Here is a 17,390-nt window from a genome sequence, read left to right as displayed (position 1 = left end):
TGGCAGAAAAGAGGAAGAAAAGAAAGAACAGTATAGACATTTCTTTGGAGATTTCCTAGAATTCTCTCCAACTTGGTCTCACTGGCCGTCCCCAGCTGTGAGTTGCAGCCTTGCAACTGAGCTTATCACCCCCCGAAACATTAAGTCTGGGTTCACTCGCTAAACAAGGGGTGAAAAGGATTATTGGGTGGAGAAGCAGTGTGTCTGCCGTAATTGCCTCCATTGTTCAAATTTCTGTGTGTGAAGGGGAGGATGGGTGTGGGAGGGGTGTGTGTGGGAGGGGTATGCGGGGTGTGGGTGGGTATGGGCGTGTGCAAGGGGTATTTGTTTGAAGTGAGAGTATATTTCAAAATAAGAAAGGGATAAGGACATTCCCCAACTGATAGAATGTGGAGTCTAGTCAACAAAAACTCACACCGAAATACACACACACACACACACACATTCATACACCGTACACATTTATGCACAACAAGCCCTTAAGAGGCGAAATAAGTGAATTAAAGAAATAAAAACAAAGGACTGCAGAAACGCTATGCTAATTCATGCTGCTGGTGCCCCAGAGTATATCGTATCTAAGCTCCCGGCTTGGTTTCTCCCAATTTGGTCTAGAATTTCTGTGAGTGTTATTCATGTGTGTATTTGTGAATGTACTCATCCTTTCGGTAAAGATGGAAGTGGATGGAAAGCAAAACGAGAAACTCTTTCCCAGTTTCTTTCTGTTCTTTTCCTTCATGCTCTGATTATGTTGGACTAAGAAAAAAAAATTGCAATGCCATTATAGGGTATATATGTATGTATTGTTATTCCAGTGTCTTTCTTTAAACAGAAAAGATTTGAGACCTACAGAGAGACATAAAAACAAGTTTTAAAAATCAGGAGGTTAAACCCTTTGCCTTCGGCTCAGGTCATGATCCCAGGGTCCTGGGATCGAGCCCCACATCATCGGGCTCTCTGCTCAGCAGGGAGACTGCTTCCCTTCCTCTCTCTCTGCCTGCCTCTCTGCCTACTTGTGATCTCTCTGTGTCAAATAAATAAAATCTTTAAAATAAAATAAAAATCAGGAGATTTTTAAATCTTAGGGGGAAAAAAGCAACAAAGTGGTTAAGAGCTTGGACTGCAAGACTTAATTTCAACCCTGCTCCTTTCCCATAATTGCTGCATGACTTTGGGCAAATGACCAGATGTTTCTGTGCTTTCATTCTACCTACCCATAGGATGGGAATTAAAGAACCTACTTTAGCTAGATTAAATGAAAGTGTCTGTATAAGACTTAGAACAGTACCTGGCATATCACCAAAGACAGATGCAAATGCTGCTTTGTTAGTATTACCACACTGGGAAAATAAGTGGAAGTCAAGATAAGGAGAGTATTGGGAAAATACACCATGAAGACTTGTTATGCCATCTTCATTGTTGTCAAAGTGCTGGCATTAAGTGCCACTTTCTCGTTGTCTTTCTGTAAAATTGAGATAGCATCACCTACTTTGTATGGTGTTCATGAGGATCAAATTTGGTTTCAACAAACAGTGCCTGACACACAGTAGGTGCTCACTACATGTCTCCTCCCTCCCTGTCCCCCTCCGCCTCCCCTCTTGTTTCAAGACCCATCTACCCTTTCGCCCTGAGATTCACGGATCACTGACTCCACTTCACACGTAGATCAGGAGCAGCCTTCCTTTGGCTCATCTTGTTATCTACACGCCAAGTCTGATACCCCGACACCTCCTAACAGGAGCTTGATGGGAGCTGATTGAATGTTTGCTTAAGAAAAGCAAAATGAAGGTAAGTTGCGCCGACAAGGCATCAATTTAAGGGCAGGAGTGGAAAGGAAGATACTGCCTGGGATTTAGGTTTCTCCCCTGGTTGATCTTATTTCACTTGGATTCTGTGAAAAACGGGAGCCAGGCACCTCTTTCTCTGTACTTCACCAAAGAAGGCTGATTGAGAATGTGCTTTCTTCTCACTTTTTGGTATAAATATTAAATTGTAGGTTGGCAAAGGAAGAAAACTTTGTGCCAAGGAAAAATTATGAACAATTCAGTCATCTGACTTTTTTTTTTTTTTTGCCTTTTAGAGCCCACCTGATACCCTGAGAGAGGTTCTCTACACTTTTCATCAGCACGTGTTCCCAAAGAGGCAGGCAGACAAGAGCTCCCCTCCTTGAGTCCTCAGGCAGGAGCTAAGAGGCTTCTGAAGATCTGCAATCAGCAAAACCCTGTCTGGGGCTATTAGCACCTTTTCCAGAAACCTCAGTCTTGTCCAGAAATGTTATTCACTGTCAAATATCATGGTTATAATAATCACAACAGTCAATCATTAGGAGTTTACCCTGCCCCTGGCATGGCATCTAAGAACTATACACTCTGTCTTGTTTGGTCGTCCCAATAGCTGTATGAAGTAGGTAATACTATTATCACCACTTTTCAAGCAACAAAACTCAGAATGGCGGCCCAAGTTCACAGCTAGTTAAATCACCTGCCCAAGTTCACAGCTAGTTAAATGCTAGAATGAGGATTTGAACCCAGGATAGGATTTCTTTTGCCAGCTAGTGCCTCAGTGCCACCACTGATGGGTCTTCTTTGAGTGGACAGAATGTGCAAGGGGACCTTGTTAGCTTGGTGTGATTTCAGGAGGTTCCGGAGAGTGAGTGGCAGGCTGAGGGCACCCTCGAGTGAGGCAGACCTGGATGGTTGCTGGGAAGAAAGTTGAGAGCCCGAGCCCAGGGAGAGTGGGAGAAGCAGCTAGGCAGGCAATGGTGTAGGAAGAGAGGGTACAGGCATTCATTCATTCATTCATTCATTGCTGTAATCCACAATGTTATCTACAAATATCCCAGATGCTGGGAATAGTGGTGACCGGGAGGGGAAGACACGGTCTCCACCCTCATGGAGCATACATTCAAGTGCTCAGAGACTTGTATTATTTATAGAATCCTACAAACAACTGTGGATCACAGCTGTGATTCATGAGTACTTCAAGGGGGGAGGAATACGCTATCATCAGATCCAGATTATGAAGAACTTTGGGTTCTGGGCTTCACATCTTAGCAATTCAACAACCCCTAACTCATTTGCAAAGGTTTCTGAAGCAAGCAAATGTCATTTACTGGGACTCTTTGGTGATTAAAAAAAAAAAAAAAAAAAAAAACTACTCTAAGAGATTAAACCAGTCACCATGTCTGGAAAGAAAGGAAAAGTGCTCCATATGTCTGGCCACACACTGGGTAAGCTCTTCTTATGGATGCAGGGTCAGGGTGACCTCACATGGAAATACCCCGGGAATGGTGACAAGAGAAGTCCCTGAAAAAACAACGTTGGGGACAACTGTGCCCCCACAGGCACATCCAAGTAACACAATCTTCTCCTACATGCTTCTGGGGGCAAGCTCAAGAGCAGCAGTGGCCAGAAATCACACATATTTGCCTGACCTTGCCTGTTCTGGGGAGACTGTCTTCCCCAAAACACCTGGACACAAATTATTCCAGGCTGTTGCTGGCTGAAAATACAGTTCTGGAGATAAGGGGTCTCCAGGCCCATGATTTAAAATCCTATCAAAAAAAGAGGCCCAGGGAAATTGCATTAAACAGCACAAACAGTTTAGGAACTAGGTCAATCTGCGGATGAGCTATTTACAAAGCAAAGGAAGCGCAAGCCTCCCAGCACATCCGTAAACTGCAGCAACCCTAACCCTGGCATCTCTATCTGTTCATGGATCTGACCCCCTCACCCCGTCCACTGGGTCCTCGAGCACTCAGGCTCTAACCGTGGAAAATGCCCCCTGTATCCGCACCTTCCCTAAATCTTCCCTTTGCGCTCTGGCGGAGTTGTACCACTCAGAAAGGTACCATTCACACTCTTCCCTGTGTGAATGTTGTCTCTGATGGTTGACAGCGCCAGCAGCTACACCTCTAGCTGGGGCTTTCTTAAATCCTGGCTGTCATAAGCCTAGGCTACTTTCCCCTCTTTTTTTTTTTTTTTTTTTAAAGATTTTTTTTTTTTTTTTAACAGAGAGAAATCACAAGTAGATGGAGAGGCAGGCAGAGAGAGAGAGAGGGAAGCAGGCTCCCTGCTGAGCAGAGAGCCCGATGCGGGACTTGATCCCAGGATCCCGAGATCATGACCTGAGCCGAAGGCAGCGGCTTAACCCACTGAGCCACCCAGGCGCCCCTACTTTCCCCTCTTTGACGCAGAATCTTTTCTTCCCGACGTTACTTCAAGACCATTTTCCTCTCACCTTCAAAATCCCCAGGTCCTTTTAGCAGCCCACTGCTCCTCCTTGTTCCTCTTAACCACCAGCCCAGGTTAAGAGGACAGAAGGACTCGTGATGACTCTGCAACACTGTCTCCTGTTCTGCTACCACGCCTGTCATTGTATTTTGTAACAGCCCTATCCACCCGTGTAGTCCATCCATCACTCTGGCCAACCAGTGCCTCAGCTTCCTCACTTCCAATAATCTATTCCTTCATCACCATTTATCCAACCCCATAATTACGCCCTTAACCTTGCGGTCTTCTTGGATATCTCCATTTCAAGTACCCTGTTTTCTAAATTACCAACTTTTATATTTACAGTTCACTTCCCCTAAATACTCTTACTCCAAAAATTATTTAACCATCAAGATGACCAATCCACAGATGCTGCAATCAGTCAACCTAGTGACATCTTTTTTCTCTCCTTAACTAATGAAGAGTAGTTCATGGTCTATTATCATAATCATTCCCTTGTAAACACTCTTCAATCAGCCAGTCCTCCTTCCTTCTGGAGCACCAACCAGGCTAAGTCCCAAGCTGACTAAACTGTGTTATCACTTATTCTGGGCTTGGAAAGCCCACAGCTGGATGTTTCTGGATTTTTTAAAAGATGTTATTTATTTACTTATTTGGCAGATAGAGAGAAAGAGAGAACAAGCAGATAGAGTAGCAGAGGGAGAAGGAGAAGCAGGCTCCCTGCCGAGCAGAGAGCTGGGCTAGGGGCTTGACCCCAGAACTCTGGGATCATGACCAGAGCTGAAGGCAGACCCTTTGCTGACTGAGCCACCCAGAAGCCCCTGTTACTAGATTTTTAAAAAACACATACTGTGGGGGCACCTGAGTGGCTCAGTCTGTTAAGCATTTGCCTTCAGCTCAGGTCATGTTGTCCAGGTCCTGGATTGAGCCTCACATCAAGCTTTGTGCTCAGCAAGGAGTCTGCTTCTCTCTCTCTCTCTCTCTGTCATTCTTCCCAATGTTCATTCTCTTTCTCTTTTTCTCTCAAATAAAATCTCTAAGAGATATAAAAATAAGAAATAAATAGCACATACTGTATGATTACAAATCTCAAATAGGCACTAAAGTAGACAATCGACCATTTTTCATTCTTCAAAAATGGTTTCTCATTTTTTTCTCCCTGCTCAAATTCCAGGCACCTGTGCTCTTCCCCCTTTGACCTTGTCTTATATTTCACCAAGACAAGAGAAGCAGACAGACACTAAACAAAGAACTCCCTTTCCTTCCCATACCTCAAATTCTGAACTGCCTGCAAAGGGGATTCTGGTTTTCCTCATGTTAGTGTGGATAAAGGGCCCGCCCCTGCTCCTACAAATGTAATAGCTCTGCTTTTGCCTTTTGCTTCTCACCTTCTCCTGCGACCAGCTCCTGCAATTACCTCTTCTGTCCTCTGCATTATGGGTCTTTCTCTCTCTACTAATTCATCTCCATCAGCACACAAGCACACTCTTGCATCTCTCTCATAAATAGTAAAAAAGCTCGATCCCACATTTCTTCCAACTCCTGCCTCATCCCCCTGTTACCCTGCATGGCAAACTTCTTGAGAGATTATAGTCGCTGCTTCCATGCCTCTCCTTACATTGTCTCCTCTTTCCACCACACTGGGTTTCTATTCTTGTCATGCCACTAAGCCTACTCTGATTGCAGTCAACAATGACTCCATGTTGTTGAACCCTAAGATTACATGCATTATCTTCCCTCTCCAAACCAGAAACATTTGATCTCCTGGCCACTATCTTCTCCTTGAAACATCTTTTCTTGGCTACTATGACTCCACCCTTACAAAATAGCACCACTGGTACCTTGAGCTAATAATCCAGGTGCTGTCCTCGATTCTTTCCATTTCCTCACTCCCTACCTCAGTCATCAGCAAATACTATTCTACCTTCAGAACACATCTTGAATCTGCCCATGCCTCCACCCCTCCACCACTACTGATGTATAATGTAAGTTCCCTACATCTCTCCCTGGGAAGTCTGGGAGGCATTTCTCTGCCTCTGCTTTTGCTCCTTTCTATTCTGCACACATTAGTCAGAGCAATATTTTGCAGTCAAAAATCATACCTTGTGTCTCCCTGCTTAAATCTCTTGGATGCCTTTCCATTACACTCAGAAACTAACACCAAGACGTCCATTCTGGTTTCCAGTGCCCTGGATGATTGGACTGGCTGATATCTCTGACTAAGTTTGCTCCTCCCTCAGGACCTTTGCACTAGCTGGTTCTTCTGCCTAGACTGTGCCTTCCCCCCACACTCCCCTATTCACATGACTGCTCCCACTATTTTCAATGCCAGTTTGGTAGAGAAGCCTTCCTTAGCCACTCAAACAGGAGGCTGCCTTATGCCTCCACTCTCCTAGGTAGCACTCGCTGCTCTGATATTTTCTTTATAACATTAATTTCTGTATTGTCCGCTTCCTCCTTCTAGAATATAAAGCGTCAGGAGTGCAGGGGCTTCTTTCAAACTGTACCTAGCACTTAATAGGACCTATCATTAAATGTACACCGACTGAATGAGTGTGGTGAATACATTATACTGTGATTAGGTATTGTGTGAAGAGAATATTAAAAGTGACACTTTAGAAGCTTAACTTTTTCTCAAACTTATCTAATACCCTATAGTCTTCTCAACCACTATCATAGGCTTCCTGAAAGCAAAGAACCTGATTTTCATTTCTTATCCCGCATGACACCTACCACGCTATTAAGCTTACAGCTGGTGCTCAGCATTTAATGTGTTGATTATGCAGCCTGAAATAATTACTAAACAATGCGAGGCAGTGCTGTTACACTTGACCTATTTGGAACTATGTATCTGGCAAATATCCTCAGTCGTTACATAGCCAGGAATCAGAGTTGCTACCAAGAAGTAGACAAACAGAACCCAGAAAACTCAAAATAGATGTTACAAATTCCATGTTCTAAAACACATTCAAATTATGAATAACAAAGCTTTTTATGCAGAGCCTGCTATTTATTCCTCTATGGAAAGTATAAGGAGTATATTTGATCTCTAGGTCTGCCTGATACTTGGAACATTAATTAAGCAAGTATTTTTCCTCCCTTAATGCAGCAAGTATTTTTTTAGTAGCTTCTATGTACTAAGCACTTATGCTGGTGCTAGATACTAAGTAGAAATCCAATAATGAAGAGAAGAGTAGTCTATGCGCTCATAAAAGTTGTAATCTAAGGAGGTAGGAAAACATAAACATTTTATTTTATTTATTTATTTGACAGAGAGAAATCCAACAAGATGAGTGGCCAGAGAATCCATGTGGACAAGCTATGAAAAGTGGTCAAAAGAGAAATACAAAATGTCAACTACTAACAACAAGGAGTAAGTATCTTCTCTGTATTGTTAACTCATATTCTCTTCCACACCCACAAGCTGTTACTCCTCTGCCATGCGGGTTGGAGGTAAGAAGCAGCCTGCAAGTTCAGCTAATGCCTTAGAAGATGCAAAGTGAAAGGATCTCAGTCCAGTGTCACCCAGGGACCAGATCCAGAATCAGAGGAGAGAAGAGAAGATTGTTCTGTTGGAGACTGGTGGAAAGAGAATGCCAAGAGTCAACTCAACATACACTCTCAAGCTTTCTGGAAGACTCATCCTTGAAGGAAGTGTGCTCCGAGATCTCAACTGCATGCATGTTTGCTTAAAACAATTACAGAATCAATAGTAGTAGTCAGAATAACCAGAGCAGTGGTGTCTGGCAACAAAGGCCTCCTAGAAATTTTCATTGTACTAAAAAAAAAAAAAAAAGCACTGTATTAAAAATATATAATTTACTATTAGATATTAATAAATTTCCTAATAAAATTTGTCATAGGAATTTGTCTACTGGGCCAAATATTCCTAGGAAGGCTTAGTGCTGATTAGATTCTTTTAAGACTGAAATATTTCCACTGATGAAGGGTACCTTCCTTAATGGTTAATTTATTAAGTATAAAAATTTAATACATATATACACTATGATAAATGAAGACAGATTTTTCCTTAAAAACATTAACAATAATTGCAATAGTTTAATTCTTTTGAAATATTTCAACAACAGATGAAAATGCAATGAATGAGTTTTTGAACATTTCAAACCCCGTAAGCTCCACAATGAACCATAAAAAAATACAATTATCACATAATAAATATTGCACTGATATTTAATCCTGTTCTTAAAAAAATGACACAAGAGTTTCATTAATTTCTTCATTATTTCTATATTTATCTTTTTACCTTCCTAGGTAATGGTTCTATTTGGGAACTTTCCTAGAATTTCAATAATATACTTTCATACCTTCCCAGGGCTGCAGGAATCATTCCAGATACAAAGAAAAATAAAACAGGCTTACAGGATCTGGCTTATCTCCTAAGACTCAGGACTTAGTTGCCTCTCCCAAAGGGATTCAAACCCGAGCCACTGCTCATCAGACCAGGCTTTTTTTTTTTTTCTTCCAGTTAAATTTAACTTGTTACATCAATGAAACTTTTTAAGTCCACCCTTCACCATAGGTTCAATTGGCTTTGTGTCTCCCCACAAAATGATACATTATTTAAGTCTTGGTTGGCCAGTGTTACAAAATCCATTGTTCCATCTTTATAATGCATAGCTCTGATTTGTTGGCATTACAAAAACACTTATATTCTTTATTAATATTTTATTATAATTTAATAGGATTTACTGGAGTTTTTATCTCCTATGAGAGGTAAAGTTCTCACTCTTATCTTTCCTCTTGAGGACATCTGGTTAATATATCTTCTTGGAACACAGTGTTGAACCTGATTTCTGCTTGGTTATGGTGTGTAGTCATTTGTAAGGTCATGTCCTGCAGTAGGAATGAGTCTTGTGGCTCCATCCCACCTCAGGTAAGTCTGGAGAACATAGTGGGGTCATGGCCCAGGCTCCAAACCTGATTTGCATCACCACTCTCCAAACTGCCCTGGCTCCTTTCAGTAAAAAACTATATGTGAGGCTAAATCTGAGTACTAGCAGAGCGACACAAAAATTGATAGTAAGAAAAAAAAAATTGATAGTAAGAGACCAGGGAAGACCTCCTGAACTCTACTTGACAGTGATAAGTCCTGAAAATAATTTTTTAAATTATTTATTTATTTATTTATTTATTTATTTATTTGTCAGAGAGAGCGAGAGCGAGCACAAGCAGGCAGAGTGGCAGGCAGGGGCACAGAGAGAAGCAGGCTCCCTGCTGAATGAGTAGCCCAATGTGGAACTCAGTCCTAGGATGCTGGGATCATGACCTGAGCCAAGGGCAATGGCTTAACCAACTGAGCCACCCAGGCATCCTGAAAATTTTTATTTTTGATACTTGGAATTCACTCTGACTTTTCCTATTTGACCTAACATGTCACTGTGCCTCTACCTCCCACAGTAGAGTTTCCATCAATCATTAAGACACACTACAGCCCTGACATAGCAAAAGGGGACTAGCATGCCCAGTATGACGACCAGACACCCTGTATGGTCATACATACATACATGTAGGTGCATGTAATCTACATACACATCTGTGTATAACATGCATACGTGTGTGCATACGTATGCGACATGTATGTACATACATGTAGGTGTGTGTGACCTACATAGGAATGTGATCTTTACTATGTTTAAAGTTCCTCATCTGTGGGCATCTGAGTGGCACAGTCGGTTGAGTCTCCGACTTCCAGTTTTGGTTCAGATCATGATCCCAGGTCATGGGATAATGCCCCACAGGGCATTATCCTATGCTCAGCACAGGGTCTATTTGGGACTGTCTCTTCCTCCCTCCCCCACATGCCCTCTATCTCTCTCTTTCTCAAATAAATAAATAAATCTATTAATTAATTAACAAACAAATAAAGTTCCTTATTTGTGAATTGAGACTATAAAAGTAGACCTTCTTCACTAGGACATTGTAGGGGGGAGGCGTAAATAGGCCTAACACTGGAGACATAAAGTCAAAGAACAATGTGGATGGTAATGCCCAAGATGAAATTCTTTTTTGTCTTCAATCTCAGGAACTTCTCTCACAAGCCCAGCATTTGGCTCTTTACATGATAAATCGCCAACCTGAAAAAAAGATGGCAAATTTAAAGGCTAACTTTCCAGTATCTAGGACTCACTAGGCATTCTTAAGAGAGAAAAGACAATGTCTGCTTCTGTGCCACATACCCGGGCTGGACTACCTGAAAGGACAATCAGGCATCTCATTTCTGTTTCATGGTGGTCTGGCTCCTGACTCTGACATGCAGATCAGTCCCGAAAACAGCATGACTTTCCTCCTTTAGAATTTCTCAACCATCAGCTGGGGAGATGGCACAGGGACAGCCAGCAATGTCCACCAATGTCTTGTGGGCCATAGTGAGTCCATTTCCCTGCAGGAATGTTCTCGGTCATCTAAAAATGAGTGCTGTTAACTAATGAAAAAAGAGATAGAGTATCTGGCCAAGTATGAATTTGTTATTAGCTGTAGATTAAAAAAAGAAAGGATGTGAGCACATAGAAGATAGGATGTGTCCTCAGAAGAGAGAGCGACTGGCAATGTAAGGGTTTAAAGGTGTGAGTCTAGCTGTGCCTGAAGAATGTTTCTGAGTCTGGTCCTGAGGAGGCCAGGCCTCCCTGTGGACCTGAGCACTCTCAGAACTGCCTATCTCATTGTCTTCTCATTCCTGCTCACCAAATAATTTCCTGATCTCTGACTCAGCTCCTGGGATATACCCCCTCACGGCCGGGGGCCACTGGCATTCTGGTCACTGGAAAGTTAAACAAATGAGCCATGTGGCTTACTCAGCCATCTCTTGTGAGTTCTGTCATTCTTGTCCTTCTGCAAAAGTCTAATCACCTGACTATACTAATCGTTCCAATTTGGCTTCTGCCAGGAAAGGTAGTATTGTAGTTGAGCATACCAGCCTAGGAGTCAGGACGACTCTGGATCCTGTCTGGATCCCAGCTCTGCCAGGTTTTAGCCATGGGTCTGGAAACAAGTTGCCTAACCTTCCAAGTCTCATGTGATATGAAGCTAATAATACCCAATTTGCAGGCTTGCTGGGGGCTTTAAATAGAGTAGTGTATGAAAATGTTTGGCTCAAGCAGTGGCATAGGGTTAGAGTTAGTGAATGAGTTACTACTCATTCTCACAGCTGAGAACCAGAACCTTGGTCCATTATAAATTCACTATCCTGCTGGGGTCAGACCATCAACCTTTCCCTGGCAATATGCTTACCCTCTCATGTGGTATCTTTTTAACTAACTTCAGCCTCCTGAAGAAATAGTCTGTTCAGGGATAATTGGGCTAATGGAGTGTATTGTGATGGCAATGCCATATTTGTACTCATGACTAAATGTATAGCACAGCAGCGGTTTCCATGTCTGCTTCCTCCATCACACACACACACACACACACACACTCTCTCTCTCTCTCTCTCTCTCTCTCTCAAGCACAGTATCCCATTGTCCATGCAGATAATCCAGGCAGTCTCCTTGTGGACAAAGACGTATTCAACACCAGCATAAGGGATGGGTCCTTGACAGCAAGCGAACAGGGTTGACTCCATCTTACATCCAGCACCCTGCTGCTGCCATGCTGATTCAGAAAAAGAGCATAGTTGTGCAAAAACCTAGGGTGGCCCTCTCTGGGTTTTTGAAGAAAGAACACTTTGCAATTTCATGGTATCCTACTATTTGATACTGAGTAAGTGACACCTCTCTGGGACTTCTGGACAGTTCGATAAAGTAGGTGCGGTTCCCTCAAAACAGCCTCCCACTCTCCCTGCCTGTCGTTGCTGACAGGCCACAGAAGGAAGGAGGAGGCAGGAGGGAATAGAAGGTCCACAGGATTGTTCCCCTTAGACTTTTTAAGCCCAGGCTGAAGTGGCTACAACTCTTATTAGTTTGGGGCTAGCAAACCCACTCTTTCTGTAACGTTAAAACCAAGAAATTCTATCCCGGAACTTCCTTTGTTAGTTTTCAGGGTTTAAAAAAAAAAAAAATACAGGAATACCTTAAGGAGCCGGAATTCTGTTCTTTCCTCTTCTCTCACTTCTCAGGTGATCTCCACCATCCTCTTCTCTCCTCCTCCAAGCTCTGTACTCTTGTGTCCAGCCTCCCTCTAGATTGGGAAGATTGGTAGGAGTCTCTTTATCAAAATTACACTTTCCCTCCTGCATCTGAACCTGGGCTTCAGAAAACCCCAGAATCTTTTATTGAAAAAAAGTCTCCCATTCTGACTGGGTCCCCCAGGCTCAGCAGGGGAAGGAAGCCCTTCCAGCTTTCAGTGAGGGCTTAGCAGAGAGTGACTACAGGGACGACCAATGAGGAACAAGAGACCGGGGCCCTAGGAAGCAGATGACACCCTGAGTCAAAAGGCCAACTCAACTGTAAGACCAGATTCTCTTGAGGAGAGTCATGGTTAGAGCCAACACGGAGTCAGAGGCCAAATCTGAGTACTGAGGGAAGCCTTAATCATGAAAATAAGAACATTATGAGCTGACCTAAGTGGAAGACATAAAGAATGAGGGATGGATCTTTGGTGGGGGACATATGTCAGTTTCAAGGAGGCAGGTAGTACAGAACCAACTCGCCTCTGCCAAACCATGTCTTCAATCCTGATAGACGAAACTTGCTATTCTAATAACATTTGTCTATATCCGCCTCCACTGGGCTGTTGGAGCCCAATTTGAAGCTTCTCACAGTGGGAAACTGATGAAAGGTGTGTACTCCCTGAAGCTGAAAAAGGTGGGGTGAGGCAGCTGGGAAATCCCAGAGGCAAACAGGGTCCCGAGAATGGAGTCTGGGTGGGTCTTCAAACCAAGGAGCGTAAGCCTCTGCTCACAGGAGTGAATAGCGGAGTGAGGTACTAAGAACTTTCTTGAATTACCTGGGCAAGTAGGATGTGTGGTGTCCCCAGGGGCTGTAACAAGTCTGAGAGCTCCAAGTGCACCAGGGTCTGCTGCACTGAAGAGGCCAGTGCAGAGATCATTTTTGCCACCCTCTCCACAGTCTGCTTTGGAGATGAGGAACTAGGCCTGGAGTTTACATAAATAATCTCCAGATCCCTGGGTTTCTGAGGAGAGGCTGGACGGCCCTTAACCAGTACTACAGTTTGACTATTCCTCATTGATAATGCAGTGTCTGCCCTCAAAGCCAAAACTCTTTGCTTCTGTTTGATTCTATTTGAAAAAAAGGCGATATCCATGAAAACATTAATATGAAATCTGAAGTTTTAGGGGTGATGTCCCTCAGGTAGGCAAACTCCCTGTGAGTTATTTCTGCAGAGGAACATGGATAGTGGAATTTGACTGTTTCCTTCCCACAGCTCCAAGGGGGCTGATTTGTCCTTTGGACTCACTGGGAGGGACGATCAGGCGGACTGTCACTGACTGAGGGCAGCAAGAGTGGATGCTGAGAACTCCGGGCCTGTACATAGCCCAAAAGTGAGGGCCCTAAACAGACATTCTTTCATCAACAAGTATTTACAAGAAGCTGTCTTCCTAGAAGGGGACTAAATACTGAAGTATAATTCTCTGTCTTCAAAGTGTTAACATACTCAGGTAAAACAGTGAGCAACTCTCTCAGTTCTATTGTTAAGTAGTGACTATAAATGCAAAATTTCAAAAAAGGCAAAGATAGTATGGGCTCATATAGCTTTGCTACCATATTGTTTCTTCTCTCCCTCCACCCCTCCCATCCTTCCTTTCCTCTAATCCATCCTTCCTTCCTTCCCTCCTTCCTTCCTTCCACCTATGGAAAGCCTGTTCCAGGCACGGAGATATGCCACAAAAAAGACAGACTGGGCTCAGCCTTTGAGGAACTTACAATCTAGTCAGGAAAGCTCCATTGCCTTGAAGACAAGTGGTTTTCAAATGCCTAAAAGGAGGAAGGGCATTATGGCAAGGTCAACTGTAGGAACACAGGTAAGAATGGGGCAAGGGTAGTAACATGAGGAAATAATTGTACAGCCAAAGTGACACCTGGCAATATTGTTCTAGGACATAGGAGCTCTTTTATAAAGCAGAGGAGGCAAAGGGAGAATTTAAGGTTTATTTTTTTTGTCGTCATTTCTGCCTTCCTCAAGAGAATGGTTTCTTTGTCACTGATTCAAACTTCTAGCTTGGTTTTTATTTTCCTTACACTATCTGATTTATGTTAATTGCTTACAGTAAACCATTGTAGTTCAGCATGTAGCCTGCCATAGTGGAAAGAGCCCAGTCTGGGAACTGGTTGACCTGGACCAATGTCAGTGAGTGTGGGGATGTGGTAATGCTGGGAGGGAGAGTCACCACTTGAGTCCAAGGTCTGCAGGAGAATTGCAGATCCAGCCCAAGCCCCAGCACTAAACCTGGTGAAGCAGCCATCAGGCTCTCCTTGTTCACCAACCATAATGCCAAAGACAACACAGCCACATCCATTATGGTAATGAACCTACTCTATGTACCAGGTGCACTCCTAGGTGGGAAAAGAGGGAATCACTCTACAGGAATTTTCTCCTTACCTACCTAAGACTCCACCTCCACACACCATAAGCAGCTGCAGAGACAACTGGAATAAGACTAATGATACTGTTCTAGAATCTAAAGTTCCTGTTTGGGATAGAGAAAGGGAATGTTGACCACTGACCAACTTAAAGAAGGCTTGGAAGTAAGAAGAGGACTAGGTGACCAAGTAGAGTAAGACTAGTTTTGGGGCTGGCCTGGAACCCACCCACTCTTTGAGTACACCATCCACCCAAGAAACTGGGTCACCTACTAGGCATAGCTGTCATGTTTTCTAGAACGAGTGCTTAACATGTATATACAAACTCTAGCCACTTTGGAACTAGATAAAAAATCACTTGGAATGGTGATTCAATATCTTCTGGAAGTTCAAAGCCTTTTTTTTTTTTTTTCATTATCTTTGCCAGTTCTTGAGGGATTTGTGGTACTTCCATTGTGCTCTCTGTTGCACACAAGAACAACCCAGAAACAAATCCTATCTCTTCCTTTATTTAGAAGCAAAACAAAATAAACAAACCACTTAAGCACTGAAAACATTTGTAAATATGATCATTATTAATCTAATATCCCAATTAAAGAGCCAACAAAAACAATTTGAAGTTAGACATTAGTCATCTCTCTTTTCAAATTGCTCTTCAGCCTTCTCCCGCTGGGGAATTTTCAGTGGTCATTTGCCCATGTGCCCATGATAGTCTCCCATCATTGACTGCATTCTCTCAATAACCTCTGTCTTTCTCTCTCTCTCTCAGGAAGAGAAGAATTCAGTATTGAAAGTATTGACCATGAATAGTAATAGATTAGAAGAAAAAGAGGGTCCTAACATCAAGGTAAGTGTGGCTGATGTATAACTGTGAAAATATTCACAGTTCTAGCCTTTGGCATGTTAACCAAATTCTAGCCTTTTGCATGTTAACCAAAATGAGTAGAGGGATTTTCAGTGAACAGCAATCCCAGACATCCATACGTTCACTACTTCCTTCCTCCAAATTCAACTCTGATAGTCCTGGATCCCACCCCTGCTCTTTTTCCTGTTAGTGGGTGAAGAAGTCAACAAGCCAATCAGACACAGAATCATGGAATGTAAATCTGGAAGGAGTAAAGGGGGAACAAAGACTAACCAGCCCTCATCAAGCACCTGCTAGTTGCCAGACACTTTATCAAGTTACTCCAAAGGGATCTTCCATGCTTTCATCTGACTCCCTGGTTTTATAGTTGAGAAAACTGAGATTCTCCAAAGTTTGTTGCAGTTTGTTGGTGTCAAAGTCAATACCAGAAACATATTCTTTTCTGTGAGTCTAGTATTTTAATGGGCTTTATCCTCAAGAAAATCCCCAATGACCACACTCAGGTTATGATTTTCAGACAATATATAGGATAACTTGGACAATACAGGGAAAGGAGGGGATTCATATATGTAATATATATTATATGTAATAGATTGTATTTAATAATCTGGTGTGGTGGTGGAGAGCTGAAGGCAAATCCAAACTAGCCCAGACTTGTAAGAAATCTCTAGAAGCTTAGTGTGCCCATGATTCACTGGCCTGTGAAGAAGTATGGAGGTGTTGGGCTTTTTACATTTCTCTTCTGTCTGGTGTTAATGCTAGTACATTTGACCTCTGGCCCAAGGCAACACAACTCATCTTTCTAGAGTAAGAAGCCGATGAAATTACATCCCACCCAAATCCTTATATAATAAATTTGGATGGGTTACTCAAGTCTTCAGCCTTCTCCAAGGTTCCTGCAACAAAACAGCCTTAAGGCCAGTGGCCTCACTTAAGTTTGGAGCATCAGTGAGGTTTTTCAGTGTTCCCAGAAACCTGGTGCTCCACAGGTGTTTCACTAAGAGAACATGTAGACTGCCACCAGAATTGATTCTATGAGATGACTCTTGCCATTTGCAAGAGCCAAAGGGGAAGTACTTGACCCACACCTGACCTATCAGAGAACCTACCATCCCCCTGGCTAGAAGAATTGGCTCAATGATAGACATATACCCCATTCCAGACAAATCCTCTTTCTTCAAGGATATGTATATACTCTGGTAAATTAAATACATGGCTTAAGCTAGTCTGAGCTGGTTCCCGTCACTTTCACTAAGACTCATGAAAAAAACACAGTAATTTCCTAGTCTAAAACATAGAAAATGACCAAAGTTCTGCTGAACTTTATTTCCATTTTGCCTGAGTCATAAATTCTTCCATGGTTTATATATGTTAGGCCAAACAGTGGTAAAGGCAAAGCTGTTGAAAGTTGGGAGTTCCTGCCTTGGTAATTGCTGTAGCCTTGCCTTTCATAAAGCAGAAGTATAAAACTTACTAGCCTCCAAAGCAAATGGAGAACCATATTCAAATTTAAGTTCAACTGATAAAATGTCCCAAGTCATCCTTACTCAACTCTGGCATTCTTGCTTATAATTATTAGTAGGATTTAGTATTAAAACTACATATATATATATACACACATGTATATATGTATATATGTATATATGTGTGTAACTACATATATATACATATATGTATATACATATATACATGTGTGTATATATATGTAGTTACATACATGTGTGTATATATATGTATGTGTATGTGTATATGTATGTGTATATATGTATGTAACTACATATATATATACACACATGTATA

Source organism: Mustela nigripes, chromosome 1 (genome assembly GCF_022355385.1).
Source record: "Mustela nigripes isolate SB6536 chromosome 1, MUSNIG.SB6536, whole genome shotgun sequence".
NCBI lineage: Eukaryota > Metazoa > Chordata > Mammalia > Carnivora > Mustelidae > Mustela > Mustela nigripes.
The sequence above is the reverse complement of the archived record's forward strand: the minus strand, read 5'-3'. Positions refer to the sequence as shown.